A 20,393-nucleotide genomic window follows, 5' to 3' on the forward strand; every position below is an offset into this window, starting at 1 on the left:
AGAGTATCTAAAGCTTTACTTACACTCTGATTTTGGTCATGGATGCAAGCCCATCTTGTGGAAATGACACTAAAATGAGCTTAAGTAAGGGCTTGCTTACATGCAGGATTAACGCACACTAACAAGGGAGAGAATTAACAACATAGCAGCCTCCCTTGGGCTGACCTGCTATGTGGATTTACAATGTAGAAGTTTGATTTTACTGTATAAAACATTTAAGTCTGAAATTTCCAAGTGTAACTGTATAAAGAAAAGTACTAAATAATACTTAGGTATGATGAGATAGGAACAACCCACATGTGCCAGATAGTAGGTAGCACTTGCCAAGTTCCTTGTAATTTCTGTGATGGTCAGCGTAAGAGGTAATTCAGTATGAAGCACCATCTGGTTTGAAATGATGACATTATTTGGGGCTTAGTGATTATATTGTACATAGGAACTCTTGAATCAGCAAACAGAAGACTACTGCTATGTGGTGACTACTGATGGTCAGACATTTTTTAAAGGATGATATATTTAAAATGAAAATTTGTGGAAAATATTAGTACCTTTGGGTATTAAAATAAACAAACAAACCCCAGCTAAAACCAAACCAACATCTGTGCTTGTACTGGTTAAAAGTACTGCGTTACAAAATCACACTGTAAGTACATATGAATTTCATCCTCAGAAAGTCAAATCAAACTGCTGATCATCCACATGTGGAAAAGCCACTTTCTTACCAGTCTCTGGATGACACTCTTCTTTCACAGCTCATTCCAAACAGTTCACATGCCAAAGCCAGGGGTACTCAAACACATATGCATTTAATTAAGAAAACAATTGGTTAAACAAATGGAACTGTGAATTTGATGCAGTTCATCCAAAAGTGACAAACAAGAACAAGAACTGCCAGTGCTGTGTACAACAGGACAAACAGCAAAGACAGCTGGGTACCAAAGTCAGGCGTCTGCTCCAGATTTAGATGGGTGTTTATCTAGTCAGAGGTCATAAGTTTGTGGAAAAAAGAATATTCTTCTATAATAAGATATGTATCTAGTTAATTCCATTCCAGCAAGTGCTTCTGGACTGTTAGTGAAATGAACAACCAGTTGAAAAAAGCTTTCAGTACTTGACTTCAAGACTCACTTGAGGTATGTATCTTTCATTTCATACGTTTAGCACAGCCCCTGCTTTTTTGACAAGATACTTTCTTTCGGGTCCTCAGTATCTGTGCTTAAACTTCTCACAGTTGCAAGCAATCTAATGGTATATAGCTAATGTGATAGAAAAATCTCTTAAAAAATCCAAAAGAAAACCATCAAAACCTGATAAAGTTTTCAGTATCAGGAGAATATTGATATATATGAACTCATTATATTGGTTACTCAACAAGGTACTCAACAAGATGTCTGCATATCCAGCCTTATAAGTTAATGAAATCAAGGGTTATCAGTCACTAATATGTTTTATGATTAATAAGGCATTAAAAGTTATTCACATGAGAATAATACAATAAAAAGTAAACAATAAACATGAAAATGAGTGTGGCTGTAAAACAATCCGGCTTGTGTTCCACCTCAAGCACTATCTGCACCACTTGGGCAGCGATTAGCAAATGGGAGGGCTTACTTGAACTTCCGCAAGTTACTCTAGTGAGTGTGTCTGCACAACCCAACCTTGGGAGGAACACAGTGTTACTCTTGTTTTTGTGGGAAAGCACTGGCAAGTAGCTAGCACATATTTTTCCCTGCCTTAATCTGAGTTAATAAAATTTTGAGGCAACAGATTTTTATTCTTAGACCTGAAAGTTTTAAAGCAAGATACCAAAGGTATGCTTGCTGAAGGCATTTCTGTTGCGGTACTGGTATACTTTTATAATCAAATAGCACTAACCAGGTCTTCACAACATCTTCCTCTACAGAAATTTTATGTTCATTTAAACACATCCAAATCTAACCTGAGAGTGCAAAATTAAAAAAAAAAAAATAATAATTCAACCTTAATTTGACTTAAGCATTTTTTGAAAAGCAAGACAAACAAAAGCCCACTACCAGAAGGTATAGTGGGCCATAAATGCCTTCAGAATTATCTGACACTATGTCCAAATGCACCTCAAATTACAACACAAGGTATGCATGCTTAGGCAGGCAGCACACTCAACAGATCTAATCAATACTAACACTGCATCAATGCATATCCATTTGGCCATGAGAGAACGGATGACTGTTAATGCAAAGCAACAACAAAGCAGTAGGCAGAACTCTCAGGATATATTTTTAGAGGATTAAAGAATATTAAATAAAATCATGTGTAGTCAAAACATGGCATCAGAGTTACTTCCTTCAACATAAGATATTCTGCAGTCTTCAGGGAGAAATCATTTATACACTACAGTAAATATTTACATTTTCATCTTATAACACATCGCATTTTCCTAGGTAGTTTTTCTCCCTCAGAGCATCTTAGTGCTAACTGAAGTTCTTTAATAATCACACGAAGTTCACCCCAAACAAATAAAACCCTTTATTCTACGCTTACCATTCAGCGTTTTGAACTCGCTGGCACTGTAGCACTTTGGCATAACCGGAGCTCTTCTCCTGAGCTGCTTTCTCCTCTCCACCTCCTTTGAGCTTCTTATAGCTTGTCCTGGTCTATCTCATCCCAGGCTGCCAGGTGACTGCTGCTCTCATTTCACCAGTCATGGATGCCTCCAGCCAGGATGGAGCTTGCCCATCACTCTAGCTTGCCCACTGTGCCACGCATCAGGAACAATTTCATGAGCTGCCACTGTTTGCTGATGGCAACAGTGCAGCAGCACCCATTACCTGCTCATATCAAGCCCTCTCCCACTCCTGCAGTCCCAGGCTTCAGGCACAGCAAGCACAACTGCTGGGTGATGCTCATGTTGCTGTTTTTAACAGGAGCACACTTGCCTGTCCACAGATGTTGGCACCATGTTACCACACTTTGGAATTCTGATCTCTGGCAGCTGATATAACATCCTGACATGAGGTTTCAAAGAGCTTGAACATGTATCTGGCTTCTGGGCAGCTAGACTTTATATATATATATATATATGTATACATATATATAAAGAATATTTTCTTCCTTACTGTTGATAACTGAGAGCAATTCCATGGGCTGTGGCCAAAGAGATGAGGTCCAACAAGGCAAAGGGCCTGCACTTGGGCCACAAGAACCTCCTGCAGCGCTTGGGGAAGGGCGGCTGGAAACGGCTCACAGGAAAGGAGCTGGGGGTGCTGTTTTGCTGTTTGATGGAGCTGAACATGAGCAGCTTGTTCCCAGGCAGCCAGGAAGCCACCAGCATCCTGGCCTGTACCAGCACCAGTGTGACAGCAGGGCCAGGGCAGTGACTGTGCCCCTGCACTGGGCACTGGTGAGGCCACACCTCTAATCCTTCGCTCAGCTCTGGGCCCCTCACTACAAGAGAGACATTGAGGTGCTGCAGTGGGGCCAGAGAAGGGCAGTGCAGCTGGTGCAGGGCCTGGAGCACAAGTGTGATGGGGAATGGCTGAGGGACCTGCGGGGGGGTTATTCTGGAGAAGAGAAGGCTCAAGGGGGACTTTATTGCACCCTACAACTACCTGACAGGAAGATGGAGCCAGGAGGCGGCTGCTCTCTGCTCCAGAGAAACAAGGGATGGAACAAGATGAAACGGTCTCAAGCTGCACCAGGGAGGTTGGAGATAAGGAACAGATAGAGATAAGGAACAATTCCTTCCCCCAAGGGTGCTCAGGCATTGGAAGATGCTGCACAGGGCAGTGCTGGAGTCACTGTCCCTGCAAGTGTTCACACACCCTGTGTAGACGAGGCCCTCAGTACCATGGGTTAGTGCTGGCCTTGGCAGTGCTGGGGTAAGGGTTAGACTTGATGATCCTAAAGGTCTTTTCCAAGCTGGTTGAGTCTATGATTCTATAATTCCTTCACTGGCTGCCTCTGGGTTTATGGATCTAATCAAGATATGAGTAGTCTTTTCATTGCTGTCTGTTCTGCTTCCTGAGGAGACCCACTCAGCTGCTGCCAGAAGACCCATGTGTGAAAACTGCTCTGAGAGGTGGGCCTGCATTTTAAATAGGTCCCATGAAAACATACGCTTACTTTTAAGGCTTGTGGAAAAAGAAAGAATCAGCAGCTGACATCAGCTTTTCAAAGGGTGATTTCAAAATGAAAACATCCACCCCAATAAACCAGTTAAGGCAAGATATTAATAACTTATACTAAGCCTATGTATTCTTCCTAATGCTACTTTTAACACACATAGCTAATATTTTTCATCAATATGGCAATATGGTTCCTGCTGGATTCTCTGCTTTATATTTTCTTCTATTGTCATCTCTGAAGAAGTGTGATGAATGATGAAGTGCAATGATAACAGTGGAAATACATTTGCTCTATTAACTACATTTCAGTAAATTTTATTTATAATTTTTACTCTCTGACCTTAAAGACCTGCAGTTCTACCAGAGAACCCATCTCACTCCCTACATTTCCCTACCTATAAGCAAACCGATTTTTCTTCTGCAGTATATATCATTAATTGAAGGCCTGAAACAGGAGATATTCTTCACCAACTAGGATTATTTCCATATTTCAACAAGAGATTTTGGCCTTGGGTTGTAGGATGGGGGTGAAGAGCAATTTAAAGCAACTCCCCCAGCTTCTTGAGGCCATTTGCATCATTCTATCATGTACATTTAGGAACATGAAAACTGCTAAAAGTAGTCAGATCAGAAGCCCACCAATTCCTGTATCTTACACCTGACAGTGTCTGGCGACAGATGCTTTTAGGGGAAGAACGTGGGGAATACAGGAAGGGTACATCCTCAATCTGTTAACTTTAAGCGTGTTTGCGATATTAGTATGAGCACTGTAGCATTCAGGTTCTGTTTAGATCAAAGAAATATCTAATCACACTAAGCTGAGGATTATTTCCATGTAATATCTGCTTGCTTTTATTTCATATTCCTCTGTGCATGGAAGGGGGATGTGCAGAAGGCAGAGCCAGACTCTTCCCAGGGGTGCACAGTGAACAGACAAGAGGCAACAGACACAGTCACATCAGGCAAAGTTTTCAATGAGATTGGTGAAGCACACAAACATGAGCCCAGAGAGGCTGCATAGTCTTCATCCATAAAGCATTGAAGTTAGAGCTGCTTGGAGCAGGAGGTGGGACTTGATAACCAGCCTTCCAACCTAAAATATTCCATGATGCCAGCAATAAAACCCTCCTAAACATACAGTTAAAAAACCAAAGGGGTTTAGGCCATAAGTAAAATGAAATCTTAATTCAGTGATTTGAGGACAGGTATGCTGTCTTAGTAAATTGAAAATCTTCCTACTTGCTTTCTTTTACTTTCACAAGGAACGGGGGACAGACAACAAAAGCCAAATGAACCTATAAGCGTGTTTGCACCCAGAGAGCGTAGTTTCAGTTAGGGACCATATTGAATAGGAAGGCTGTGGTAAGTGCTCCACTTAATTTGTAACGGTTTTCCTACTTTGGCTTCAAGTCCCACATGGAAAGACAGACTTCCAGAGGGTTTTAGGCACTTAACACCTATTGATTGTAGTTGTAGCAATACACCCACTCTTCTGTGTTGCTGAAAATACTCCTTGGTGTTTATTGCACTGTAGGCGCTTAAGTCTCATGAAAACCTGGCTTTGAAATATTTTGTGATTAATTTTAAAGAATTTAGCTGGATCGCTGAAACACTGTTTAGTCTAATAGCCTACATGTTTCAGTCTGACAGATTCCCACTACGTACTCTAAATACTCTGTTTAGAAAAAAACACCTAACCACCACAGGTGATGAAGATGATGGAGATAACTGGGAGCAGAAGGAAACTGAGAGATATTCAAGATCCCATCTCTGCACTGAAAGGCAACTCTTTATTGTCAAGTGAAAGCATTTGGCAATAAAGTAACCTCCCTTAACTCTTCAAAACAAGAACAGAACAAGCTCTCAGCCAGAAAGGATATCATTGCCATTCTAGTCACCTGGCGGGTGAAGTGCTTATGAATTCCTTGTGGATTTAGCATTACTAAAGGCACAAACAGACGAACGTGCAATGAACAAGTGAAACTGGCAGCTCAATTTACAATTACCAAGCTACTGCAGTAATGAAGACTTGTTTCAGAGGAAGGTTGAAGCAGCACTGGCAAACTAATAAGGAACTGTAATATGGGCATAATTAGAAAGAAATTTCAGCAACCAAAAAGCTCAGATCTATAAAATGCTAAAATAATGGAGCATGCCTTGGTACATTTGGTGGGCGTAAGTGTGTATATTAAAATTAATTTCAGTATCAGAAAACTTAATTATCTTATGGCAGTGCTCATCTTGGAGGAAGAAGCAATATCTCACACAAAAGCAAATGCCTTTACTTTGATCTGGGGAAGCATCAAGGCAACTATGATAAAGCAGTGAAGAAGCTTCATTCTTTCCCTCTCCACTGCCATATGCAGCACACTGAAAATAGGACTGACGTAGCTGTTTTTATGTGGTGACTTGTTTTAATTCTGCAAACCATTTTTCAAGACTATGAAAAGTAATAAAATTTTCAGCACCTCTGTGTTAGGAAACATCATCTTCCTCTCACCCTCACAATAATCTCCAGATATGGGATGTGTTTGAAGCAACTCCTACACTGCCTCTGTATCATCAGCTTGGAACCATGATGAACTACCAGGAGAGAAAATCTCAGCACAAGGCAGCTTACTTTTCTGAGTTAAGGAGAAAGTGCCATTTCACAAAAAGAGAAGCCCACAACCCAGTTAGGCTCAGACCTGGTTTTACTGTGCCAAGTCAGAAAGCCTCAGTGATCCCCACAAGTATTTTTTCCTGCAGAGCCTTAGCTCTCATCTCAGATGAGAACTAGCTCCGTCTGAAACTGTATTTTTAAATAGCTTAAAAGCAAGCCAGCAAAATAATGTGCACTGGAGAATCTCAGAAAACAAACAAAAGTCTAACAAAGTACTGTGTGTATTTCAAGTCATGTTCATACTAGATTTAAGCCCACATGGGGCCTTTTGTAGTCCACACAACTCACATTAAAGAGCATTTCTCCATGGAAAAATGGATGAAGAGAAAATCTGCTTACAACAGCTTGGGGGGTAAGAGAGATACTTTAAGATTTCTCCATAGCTAAAGAGTGCATTGAAAACAAACGGTTTCTGTTAATTGCAAATTTGCATTGAACTTTAACAGCAGTTTGTTGCTGTTAGTTTTGTTGCTATAATTAAAAAAAACAAACAAAAAACCCCAATAAATTTCCTTCTCATTTGAGATCAAGTCCTTTTGCAGGCACTATTAACTTAACAGGGCACAAATAAAGCATGCTTCTTCCTGTTGTTCTATTAGCACTAGACTATCTGTAGGTGTTTAAATGTTCACTTCACTATCCAGTGTGGACTTGGTTTCATTTAGCCAGTCATTTCATTGGTAGCACAGCTATCCTAATGGTAGTTTGTTAATTTCCAGAGGCATCAGGCACATATCCCACCTGGCATTCAAGTCTGGTCTGCATCCTCTGCTGCCTGTTAAATATGCCAGCCCCTCACACTGCTCTTGTGCATTTGCATGGCAAACATCAGAAAAGTTCATTGGCTTATTTCTTCAGCTTGCTACTATTTGAAGTATGCTTCAACTTTGCAGAGGCTGTCAAACAAAGCAGCTGATACCATTCTCTGGGTCTACTCTCAGCAGAAGAGCCGGTAACTCCAGGCTTGAACCTCACTGCACCAAGCTGCCCCAGAGGCATACATAGTGATCCAGCTGCAGAGCAGCCCACATCTGCATACTTGTACAACACCATGCATTCTGCACGTGTCACATCACATACTGAACTACTGACTACCATCTGGTATCAGTCATTTCCAACTGGTTAGTTATCTCTTTGCTAAGAATGCTCTCAAGGCCCAGTACCTACCAAAGCTACATATGACATTTGAACATCTTCTTATTTCCATGTTTCCCAGGGTGACATCTGTCCTCATCACAGAATTCATGAAGTGTCTAGTGGCCATATTTTTAAGTGCTCTAGTAGAGTGCAATCTGTTTGTGCAAGTTAGCCCGATGGTTGCCTCTCAGCTGCATTATGAATAACTCCTTCAATTCACTTGCACCAATATACTAAGATTTCCCACTTTTGAGGGCTTGGAGAGCTTGCTTGTATTGAGCTGCAATGTCTTACAATTCTGTGTTTCTTGTTACGTTTACATTACTGAGAAACTCTTGGGTACATTGAAACCAAAAGCTGAATCATCTCAGTAACACTGCTTTGTCATGCTGTGGTGGTTCAGGAATCTTATCAGCCTCATTTAATCACCTGCAATGATATGGAGACACACGCTTCTATTGTGGGTCCAGTCTAGCAGGCACAATGAATTCTGCTTCAAATTCCGCTTGGCCAAGGACTGCTGGATTAAGCAGAGCATCTTCAGCAGTCACACTCTCTGTGCAGACTGGTACCCCAGCACACTGAAAGTACAGGACATCCTCGGGGGCATAATTTGCAACCTCTGAAAGCAGTCAAACAATGTCAGAAAGATTTCAACTTTAAACCTATTGGTAGCTTACTGACGTATATTTACACATATGCATGTTTTTTAAAGCTAAGTTCATGGCAAGAGAAAGCAACAGAGAATGTGAACTAGTTCAAAATTTAGGAAGTAAATAATGACAGAGAATACAACTCGGGCTTCCTAGGAAAGTTTAGAGAATGTTTAACAGCAAAAATATAACCCTCAGAGCCACCATGGGAAAGATATAAAAATAGAAAAAAATCAATTAAAAGTAAAGATCGTTAGCACTTCGAGAACACAGTACATGTAAGTAATTTGGAGTTGTGAGATATGTGCTTAAAGTCCTGTTCACTTGCCACTTAAAACAAAAAGTTTGCCTGACTCTTTTTCATTCTGATTTATTCCAGGACAATGACCTGTTGCAATGAGATGATATCCACAACTTCCCTCCCAAGCTGAAGTTTCTCCCATACCATTCCCATAACCCTTTCTCCCCCACTCTTAAGATTAGAAAAAGAAACAAGTACTCTTGGTAGACTTCTTCAAATGCCAGCCTTTGGCTGTCTAAAAACATTAATTCCAGGCAAGTTATCAGAGATTTAGGAGGAAATCTTCTATGCTAAAATCTATACAAAGTATTGTATGATAAGGTCAGGGTATACATGGTGGGGAGGGGGTTGAGGACAGGGGTACACAAATTCTTCATATTTAGTTTGCTGATCTATCTCAGTCTTCTACCCCAAATCATCATAACTAATTTGTAATGCACAAGAAAATCCTCTTTATGAATGCTTTCAAATAATCCTAGGTAAATATATAAACAACTGACAAACCTTCCAACTGCACTTCATTTAGGTCACTTTCCATTACATTAATAAGTTCCACGAAAGGCTAACAACTCTGAAATCTGTTTTAGGACTTCATTTGTATTTACTTTTCATTTGAATTTTTCTGCTGTTAATGACCATATCACACTAAGGTTTAATCAGCTAGATCTTGATGATGCAACAAGTATCACCATAAGCAATTACCTGCTACACCCTCCCCTGCATAGCCAGTTTTTCCCATCAGCCAAAACTCCAAATCTATCCTGAAAATCAAAACAAAACAGCACAAATAAAAACATTTTCCTTTGGGGAGAGCTGGGTCAGCTGCAAAAAGAAATAAATCAAAATTCATCACATCAAAACAACTCAAATAAGAATTTTCTTTCCTTTTAAAGGAGAAGAAATTAATTTAAACCACTCTTTAGAAAACAAAGCAGAAGAGAAATGCACCCTTCCCTTCTCCTTGCCCAGCTCCCACTCTCTGAATCCTTCCTCCTGGCACGTACTTTTTGGGTTCAGCCGTAAGCATCTCCTTTCCCTCCGTACATCTGCTCTGTGCAGGACTGCCGAGCTGCAACTCATGACGAGGAGCATCTGAAATCCCAGGATTTAAAAAGCCACTCGCAAGCAAGCCCTCCTCAGCTCACAGCCTGACAGCTCCAGGAGCATATCGAACTGCACCACTAACCCACAACAAATCACCAATCCCGTTATTCAGCCTGACTGGTCCCACCACAAATGTTAAAAGTGCAAAAAGATTACTTAAAAAAAACAAACAGACAAGCAAAAAACCCAAAAATCCCACAACACTCTTTTTGTTTTGTTATTATTGCATATATTTTATATTTTTTTTAAGGATGAATAGCCAGAGGAGTTTGTTTCCAGGGCATCCCAGCTGGCTACCTCTGCCCAGCACAGCCCAGCAGCATCTCAAGCCCCAAAGGGTACCACCCCCGAGGCTGCGCATCCTCAGGCAGTCAGTGCCCTGGACTCTGCCTGCTCCGTACCTGCTCCCTGCAGTCTTGGGTGGGCAGCCAGGGAGGGAGGCTGAATCTTGCATGTCCCTCACAGCAACTCACACCGCTGTCCTCTTATGCTTTTGCTGCCAGGAGCCTGGCTCTGCCTTTCCCATAACCCCCCTCTAGGTGGCTGAGAACAGCAGCCAAGCACCCCCACCGCCACCCCCTTCACCCCCCGCCTCTCCTGGCTGGTCAAACCCAGCTCTGGCTTTCACTTTGCATGCCCTGTGCTCCACCCCTACGGCCCATGAACCCCCATGGCTAGATTAGGGTGGCTCTGCCCTGCTGCCCATGTGAGCAGCCACACGCCTAAGCCCACAGCTGGGTTTCTTGAGGGGCTGTCAAGGAGCAGGGACTGGGTATAAAAACAGAAAATCACCCTGGAGTTACCAAAATTTCATCTGCGGCACGTGCCTCAACATTCAAGCACCTGCTGTCCTGAAGACACTTGAATAACCACAAAAAATACAGTAAACGGCACCAGTTGGGGCACAGGAATTTCTTACTTACAGCATCTTGTTGGTGTCGTGTTTGTAAAGCTGAGCTCTCCAGAGGCACTGAAACATGATGAAAACAGCATGGATCTGATGGCAGGCATGCTCTCCAAGAGCCTCTTGCAGTCTGGCCAGAAAGACATCACAAAAATAGTAATATTTTTATTTTTTCTATCCAATGCATTGACAATATTTTCAACATGATTGGTTTCAGCATTTCTCTTTTAAAAGACATGAATGGAGAGGATTTGTGAGACTAAGCTTTGTCTGGAGAAAAAGGGCTCGAAGTAGTAGAGTGAGGAGTAGAAATAGCAAATTAAACATATTATTCCCCCTCTATCTGGGACATGACAGTGGTCACAGCTTAACAATATTTCTGCCCCCAGATTAGCTCTTTTAACTGATGTTTTTAAAGATGATAGGAAATAAACTGCAGACATAAAACTTAAAAATATGGCAAACATATACCCCACAGATAATCTGTAAAATGCTGAAGAATAGAGCAGAACGTCTTAAATGGCAGGCCTAGACTTCAAAACAGAGCTTGCTTTGGCATTTAATATACTAAAGACGTGATGGATACGTTATCATAAGATGAATAATCTGCCAGAACAGGAAAAATAAAAGTGCTTCAGTGAAAACACAATATGCTGTTATGCATTGTACTATAAAAGCCAAAATTATGATATCATTGTCAAACAGATGTTCAGACATTGGTACTGTCTGTTGATCATTATTACTTCATCCTCGGCTTTCATTCCTTATTGAACCACCTTATTTCCTTTCAGTTATCTGACTCGACAAGTCAACTTCCCTCCTGTGAAGACGACAAGTAAAACACAAGATCGGTATCAGCTGCTCTCTCTCACAGTCAGTCATACCTTGGTTTATCAATGCTTTGTTTTTCAGGTCAGCCTCTTGACTTGATCTCTGTGATCTGGGAGTTGCAGATATGTTTGGAAGCAAGCTGCAGTTTTCTTTCCATTGCTTTATATGCTCAAAGCTCTAACCCACCAAATGACACATATTTCAGACATCATAACAGTTACAAAGCTTTTTCCTTCTTTGTTCATCGCATCTATTATCTAAATGATGTGATCCATTAGATTATATTTATTGCCCTTAAAAATATTATGATTGATGTCCTATAGGTATCATGAGACATCAAGTATTTGCTAACCTTGCAACTTTTTCCACAAACACTGGATTTCAGAGGAGAATTTATACACACTTTCAGAAGTACTATATACTGTCTTTGCAGTCTCAGAACCTATAGATTCATAATTTCTTGGCTGATAATGTATTTTATCACTAATGCATTTTAGACTTTTGTTAAGGCAACAGAGGCCACATGAGAAATGATCAGCCGTCTAACATCCCCAGATGGGTTCCCTTTTTTCCTCCATTTACAGAAATGTGAAATGCTGCTCTCTGAAACAATGAGAGACCTGATGAACTGTTCAGATGTCCTTTCTGAGGAACTGCTTGCTTTGCTCGTGTTGTTGTTCACTCCTACGTCTGCAAGCTGGAGCTGAAACTTCTCTGAGGTCAGGCCACCACACGCAATACCTAGCAGAGCTGGACTCAAAATCAACCCCATTTTGTGTGAGGTATTCGAATTAAAGCTAAGAATCGAATATGAAGGGAAAGTTAAATGCCAACTAAAGCAAACTTTTTCAAGTTTCAGGTATGTTTAGACTGACAGGGTTTTGATTGATGGTTTGAGTTGGCTCCATGAATGACAGAGTTTAGGTGCAATTAAGCCTACAGCCAGCAGCTTACTGGACTCCTATCTCACACATCTCTTTTCCCTGCACTTACACCAGGATTAGTTCTTCATCAGGCCTTTCTGTTTCAGCTGTTTGTGATTAATCCTGGGACATAGGAAAATACAGTTAATCATTCAAGTGAATACAACCAGACAAAGTATTTGGACTCACTGAGCATTATGAACTGCATTTGCACGCTTAAACTCATTATGTGTTTGAATATAAAGCACTGAAAATCAGTACTTTAGTCACAGGAAACAGATCGCTCAAGTAACTAAAGAAGTAGGTAAGGTCAAGAACCTAGGCTAAGGAACTAATGGCCGTAGTTCCATGTGGAGAATTAAAGAAACCAACAGATCACTGAACAAAATGCAGGAGAAAGTATACTTTAAAAAAGAAGAAAAAAGAAAAAAAAAAGAAAATGGAGCAGAGCAATTTAGGATGAATAATAGCACTTTACATGTCTGTGACACCTTCCATCCCACAGGCCCCCAAAGCAGTTGGGAAATTTAACGAATTGAAGGACATTATCTACTGTACACTGAAATCCTTTTATCTGTCACTGAAGGTATCCCCGCTGGGTCAAAAAGCAGTGTCTGTTTAACAGGTTAGATTTGTTGTGACAAACACCACATCTAAGTGAAGCTACGGGGAGAGTATAATTTGTCAACAGACAGAACTGGTGCTGAATCCTGGATTGAGCACTGGCTGGGAAAAGTCTGCTAGTATTTGTCCAGTTAGCGCCGGTGATGAAGACTTTATCACAGATCTTGCAGACCTGCCATGCCCAGGGCAGGCATTTTCATGAGCCAGCTCCTTGGGACACCAGCCTCAGCATGAGGTGCCTTCACAACCCATAGCCCCACTCCTGGCAATGCTTTAGTGCTGTATTTGTCAGACGGAGAGAGAGCAAAGATTGACTGTAAACATCCAGGCACAAAGACAGAAGCTCCTTGAAAATCTGCCAACATTAACAATACAGGGTAACAAAGCAGGCTAAATTCACTGTGCCTTAAGGACTATTATCTAGAACAGCAACAAAAGCAGAGTCACACCAAAAATCTCCTCCAGGCTACACATTCAGTGGTGTGGGAGCAAGTTTCACACTGCCCTTCTCTCACAGTCATGTCAGGGAGCTCAGTTCCTTTAAGGGATTAAGGCCATACTTGCGGCCACTGATGCTATGGATCACTAAAGAGTGCAAACCAAGGCAAATACAGCATGATTATTAGAAAAACCTGAAACAACAAAAAACTGGCGGAAAGAAGAGAGTGCAATGAAAGAGAAGTACACGGCCACTGAACTGGTATATTCTAGCTTTAAAAAGAAAAGAAATAGCATCCAAAGGCCCTTCCAGATTTGCTGCTAGACCAAAAGAAAAGTTAGGTTTTCAAAAATAGATGGCTAATCTACAGTCACGTGCATTTTGGGATGGCACAGAAGCATGTTTGTAAGTGTGTTTTGAGCTGTAGAATAAGGAAGAGTGAAATAAAGGGCGAGAACAGAATCGTATGCCAATGAGCAAAATGGATTTATTCAGCAGCCCATATCATCCAACGGTTTAAAGTAGCTACAAGGTTGATCCAGGAATTAATCTCAGGATTGTTATAAACTGCAATGCAACACTTGTCATCCTACTGAGCTTCTAAGAACTCTGAAAAGTCTCATATATTTCACATGGCAGCTGAAATATTTTAATTGCATTAAATGGTGTTCCTTTGACATCTGTCCTATCCCCTTATTCCACTAGCAGGAGTGAGTTACCAGGACTCAGCCATGACTTTTCATCCCAGGTTCATCCTCTCCTAGAGTCTTTTCTGTGGAAAGAACAACCCAGCCAAGATCCACTCTCAGTCTTGTTCCTCAGGTGAGGGCATTCATTGTTTTGGGTACAGGATTTTTTAGCCACAACTTTTGTGGTCTGTGTGACCTTTGAAACTCTTGCCTCCCAGGAGACGGACTTCAGCTCCAAGCCACATCCAAGGAGTGTTATGTCTGTTGGAGACTGACAATAGCAGAGGAAAAAATGCAGATGTCGAAGGGCCACAGGGCAAAAGAAGAGGAATTCAACTCCATAGTCCACTGGGGAGACATTCACCTGGGAGACAGGAATCCTGGCTCTTAGCTGGTGCTTCTGACACTGCTACATACCCTCTAGACTGTTTGAACTGAAATGGAAATGGACCTGTCCTGGAACAGGGTCCTCAGATCTACATCTTTGCTGTGCATCCTGTAAACCAACTCCAATTATGTTTGTTTGACAAAATTTCAGCAGACAAAATTCAATATTTTTACTTTTAACTCTCTTTTTGGTTGAAAAACACACTTGTGATACAAGAATTTTCCATGGGAAAGACACTGAGTTTTCACTAACTCAGAAATTTTCCTCTGGCTTCATTCAATCACAAAGTTTTCTCCAAGAACTTACAGAAAAACACTGAAAGTCACAACTTTTGCTGCAAAAGTCATGTCAGTGACAGCTACACAGACATTTTTTTGTTGTACTATTATCTTCTATACTGAAATTTTCCATTTCTGGTCAAAGGTGACTTATTTCTATAAACAGAAACATTTTCACACTTTAAATGCTTAAAACAAAATCCTTTTGCCTAAAAAGCCAGCCTGGAGTATTTAATCCTGGAAGCTGAATTCACCAGGGTCCTATCAATGCTTACAAAGACTCTTTGTAATGAGTTTAAAACCCAGAAACCCAAACTTGTTACTGGCTCCCTAATTCAAACACTGTTTTAAAAGGAGACATGCCAAAACAAGGAAGACCTCATAGGTCTTCAGTTTCTGCATGTTGAAGGAGGGAAGAATATAGTTGGATATAAAGTAACCGTGACCAGCATGACCTTGAAGAGCCAAAGAAACAATTGTTAAAATCCAGAAGGAATACATGTTAGGCAATATCCATGCTACTGCCCAGATGTCCAACTCCCAAACACTTAGCAGGAAATGCTCTGCCCTGTTAAGTGCTGGCTCCAGGGGATCCAGCACAGCACCTAACAGGGCTCTGACACCCTGGTGATAAGGTAACATCAGTTTTGCATGTACCAGGCAAAATGCTCGCAGGTAATGGCCTAACATATCCTAACTATGGCACTTTGCAGAGTGCAGTGATGGAAGCACGTGTGATGTGACCTTGAGCTTTGCCCTGACAGACGGCACCTCAGTGAGCAGATGACAGTTCCACCTCTGCAGGTGTCTTCATTGTAATGCATTCCCATCCATTTAGGGCAACTAAAATCCAGTTCCCATTAAAATTAAGGGTATAAAATAATAATGAATTTCAGAAGCTCTCAAGATGTACTGTGATGCAAAGACCAATACATAACAATTTCTGCAACCATTTTAGGTCCAATAACCCTGTGTTTTGAATTGTCCTTCACATAACATTGTCCTAAAACAAAAGCTGACCCAGGATAAAATGGAATATAAACTACAAAGTACTTTAAAATGTTTTTTTTAGTCTTGTCTTAAATATCTTCTTCTTATCTTAAATATCTTCAATGGCAAATACAAACCCCACTGTTTTCTTACCTCAGAAAACAGAAGCAATAGTGTGGATAATTGAAATAGATGCATAATAATACACTTGTACTGAGAAGAAACTTGAATTCTGTCTCTGCTCTGAAAATAAGCATAATGTAATACCTTCTGGGTGACAATTTGATATGAGAGTCTGAGACTAGTTTTCAAATGTTCTTCCATTCACCATACAATCCCTGGCCTATAAATCTCTTCTCTTGTCATGGACTGAGCTCATATCTGGGCTTTTCTCTGCCTAATGCCACATGGGTTCCTGTAATCCCTATCCCATCTGGTACAGAAGTCATAAGGGTGCACTTACCTTCTTCAGCAAAATAGGTATTACTGAAAATCCAGCACTTCACTGAAATCCATTATTTAAAATGAAGCCCCTTTCCTAAGAGCAGGGCATACAAATTAGGAGACTTGATGAATACCAGAAAGGAAGTTGGTATGGAACTCAAGAGACCGGGCTCCTGAGACCAGCAGGTGTCCTCCTTCCCTCTGCAACAGGCATAGTAAGCGCAGGTACTGCCGGAGCTGCTGTCCTGTATTTCTCACAAAAACCAAAGCACGAAGAGAAACAAATTCTCTGAGAAGGAGACAAAGCTTTGCTTCCTCTATAATCATGAAGAAAGCTTTGTAATGAGTTAAACTTTTTTCCCCAAAACACACAGTGAATAAGGGATAGCCAGAATGTAAAAGCAGCTATCAGCCCTCAGTGGTTTCCCACAGTGGGATAGATGCTCTTCCCCAAAGCTCAAAGCTGCAGGGCAGAGAGAGAAGCAGATGGAATAAGGTATTTATTAAAACAACAGCCTAAAAGGAGATTTTTGCCAGGAGATGTGGTGAATTACAGAGGGCTCCTTTGAGGACCATTTCAGGTTTATCTGAAATGGGGTTCATATTTTTTTAAACATTTAAAATAGAGTGGGGTTTTCAAAACACAATTTTATGCCTAGGTGTTACAGCAAATTTTGGATTAGAGCTATAAGCAGGTCAGTTAGTACAAGAGGAATTTACTGAATTTGCTTCAGAAGAACCAAAGCAGCCTAATGCAGATTCTGTCAGGCAGACAGCATAGATTTGTGAGCTCTCAAGTCTGTTTAATGTTGTAGCATCTGTCCAGCTACACTATTTAGTTCAGTGTTGCAGCTCTGTCAGAATCCAACAACTAATGCCAAGAAAGCAGACTATGACACCTCATGCAGCATCACAGCAATGGTATAGCTTCATAAGTCAAGGAGGGAAAAAATCCTGTGCTCAGCCGGCAAGATTTTCCATGGGTTTTTTGCTGTTAATAAAATAAAAATTAAAAGAAAATGTCACTCCATTCACCTCAATCTAGTAAAGTCACATGATGGCAAATTTGGACTTGGTATGATACAGTGGAGCAATAAACTGCTTTTCAGCAGAACCTGTTCATACAGTCATTCAGTATTTTTATTCCTCCAATCAGTTTCTCCCTTAGCCATTGGGACCTCAGTAACAAATCACTTTCTTGGAATCATGGAACTAAATTCTACTGTTAAATCTCAAGCTTCATTTGGGCTTACATATTCGTGTTAGGGTAGCAAGAACAGAAATTGGTTTACAGCATTGATCTTCGCACTTGCATTAAAAACACAGCCTTATCCTATTTTCACATTGCCGATGAGAGCTATTTCTGAGCACAAATCATTAATTCATATCACTGAACTACCAACTTCAAGCTTCCCCATTGGCTTCTTCAGTTTTATACCTCTTCACATCACTGTGGGGTTTATTTCCTTGACCCTCTGAGCTGCTAATCTTACCCCTGCCTGCAGTTACCTTTCTTATCTTGCATGGTGCTAGTCTTTGTACTTTCTCACTTTTAAGCAACTTTCTCAGAAGTCCAAGCGGAGGTTTTGCAGCTGTGTTAAATCACAGCAATGTCTTGAACCACAGAAGGCTGCATTCTTCAGAAGAGGGTCATGGCTCCAGGATCAGGAATAGAAAAAATAACTAGAAGGAACTGAAGTACCAGACAAAAAGACCAGCAGATTAAGCCTTTGAAAAGCTAGCCAGAAAAAGGCTACTAAGTAGGCAAAGGGAAAGGAAGAAGTGAAAAGAGGAGATAAATCACCAGTTGGCTGGGCTGGTAGGCTGGAGATAGAAGTAAAAGTCATTACACAAAGGAATTGTAAAGAAAAAAAAAGCCAAGCACAAGGCAACCTCTGTCTGCCTATGACAAAGAAACAGAAATGTAGAACTGTGAGTAACTATACAGAGACTGGAAATGTTCTCACATATATTTGTTCACTTGGCCAAATACCACATAATGATCACAGAGGTGATAGCTGAGGCTGTATTTTGATGTGACCAAACTGCTTGCATCCAAAATGATTTGATAGTTTAAACAGCAACAATAAGAGCTGATAAATGGAGATTTGACCAGAATATTCTAGGCTGCCTAGATACCTGCAACATTCGGTGGTAAAGAAATGTATTCTTGGGCAGGCAGCTGGGTTTCTGTGACCTACTCCTCTGGCCATGGAAATGCCTCTCAGAATGCATTAGCAATAGCATCTGATAGCATTACCAAAGCCTTGTCAGTTCCTCACTCCGCTCAGCAACAGCAGTTGCTCTCGCGTTTGCTCCTGGTCCATCACATATGTAGATCTTCTTAATGCATATTCACACATGGTGATTTGTAGCCAAAGTAGGCTAGAAGATGCAGCTCCTCTGCTAATTATAACATAGTAGACTGCAATAACCAGGTCTGCTGCAATAGTCCCAGTTTGGGCAGGGATCTGATCCAGGCCTTTGAGAATCTGTTTCCACTGTCTGCTGCTGGGTGCAGCTTATGGTTCCTTCCTCTGCTTGGAAGTGACTAGCTAACTTGCTTCATGCTAGCTAAACATGGCCAGAAAAAGGCTGCTCAAGTGACTGATGTTGGAGCTTCCAACCATTTTTGCCCATATGGGCTTCAGCTTCCCAACAACCAGAAAACTTCTTTCGGCGGCTGACTGCCTTGTCTCCTGCTGGGAGTTGTTTCACACTGTGTGTAACTAATACCAATAAGCCCCAAAGCAGCTTTCATACCAGGGAGTGGTGTGGGAAACTCATGCCCTGGGGATTGGGAAAGCCTAACTCATGAGTCAGCTGACCTCACTTTAAATGCTGGAGAAAAAAAAAGGAAAAGCATCAAATTTACTCAATAGGGTCAAGGTTTAAATTTTGGATTATGAGTATGAAACAACATTAGAAAAGAAAAATACAGACATGACAAGACTGAGAACAAACCTAATCTCCGTCTGTCCTTCTTGCTTGACCAGAGATTTCTTTGAGATATATATCTTGGCCTGGAAAACCAGCATGCCATTCTCCACCATCTTGCCTTGCCTGCCAAAGCCAGCCTCTGGCTCTGTTCAGTCACAGAGCCAAGACAACAGCACTCAGACTCATCCTTCTCAAGGGCGCCATCTTTCAGAGCCAACCTTTCAGTGGAACAGGTACCTCCAGCCCAGCTGCCTCTGGGTATCACTGCCCAAGATGCAACTGAGGCTGTTCTGTCTCCCTGCTTCTTGTTTCTTTCAAGGACTCCCACTTCAGACCTCCCTGATCCTGTTTTGGTCTAACAGGAATGTAACATGGTGCATAGTGTGGCACTGTGCAAAATTGTACAGCCTCAATTTTACCCATGCAACAACTTGTTTGTATTTCATTTGAGTCTCCTCGTTGAAGCATGACATTTTCCTTACCACTGTAGCACTTTATAAACCATCCATCAATGGAAGGATTAACTACATAAACATCTCGTTAAATTTGCTGTCACTATTTCACTGTGATCTGATGATAACAGCATAACTTACTGCTAATACTAATTATTAGTCTTGACAGATTTGGCACATATAATGATTTCTACAGTCCCTTCCCAGCAGAAGCATTTCCCCACATCTAGATCACCACTGCCTCTGTGCCACCTGGAGAGCCTCCTGCTTTCTCCAAAGGATTCAAAACTCTTTCATCTATTCTCACAGCTGCTCCACATCCACCTAATTGAAGTGGTCACATCTGGAAAGGAAATGTAAGCATAAGTCGATATCATATGATTGCTTCTGGACATGGTATTTCCTCATGATGCCATACATCTCATGAAAAGCCTGTAGGCAAAATGCATCTCAGGCGGAACTGAAAAGAAGAATAAAGTAAATAAAGTCAAATTGCCTTGATGAAGGCACATTTGTTTGCTCTTTTCCTTT

At 41.2% G+C, this 20,393-nt stretch overlaps 1 protein-coding gene across 5 annotated transcripts in view; it reads right to left on the reverse strand.

The window, feature by feature from the left end:
• Nucleotides 1–10,964, reverse strand: part of LOC136020573 (melanopsin-like) — a 39,152-nt gene extending 28,188 nt beyond the window's left edge. For 2 of the 5 annotated variants that reach the window (XM_065691807.1, XM_065691769.1), the window contains exon 1: nucleotides 10,884–10,964. The gene's annotated coding sequence lies outside the window, so the exon portion shown is untranslated. Of the gene's footprint in view, nucleotides 1–8,331; nucleotides 8,372–9,860; nucleotides 9,908–10,361; nucleotides 10,433–10,883 lie in introns of those variants that run through there. The other 3 variants (XM_065691790.1, XM_065691780.1, XM_065691799.1) reach the window with 3 other exon arrangements.
• Nucleotides 10,965–20,393: the final 9,429 nt, after the last annotated feature.

Source organism: Lathamus discolor, chromosome 1 (assembly GCF_037157495.1).
Source record: "Lathamus discolor isolate bLatDis1 chromosome 1, bLatDis1.hap1, whole genome shotgun sequence".
NCBI classification, from domain to species: Eukaryota; Metazoa; Chordata; class Aves; order Psittaciformes; family Psittacidae; genus Lathamus; species Lathamus discolor.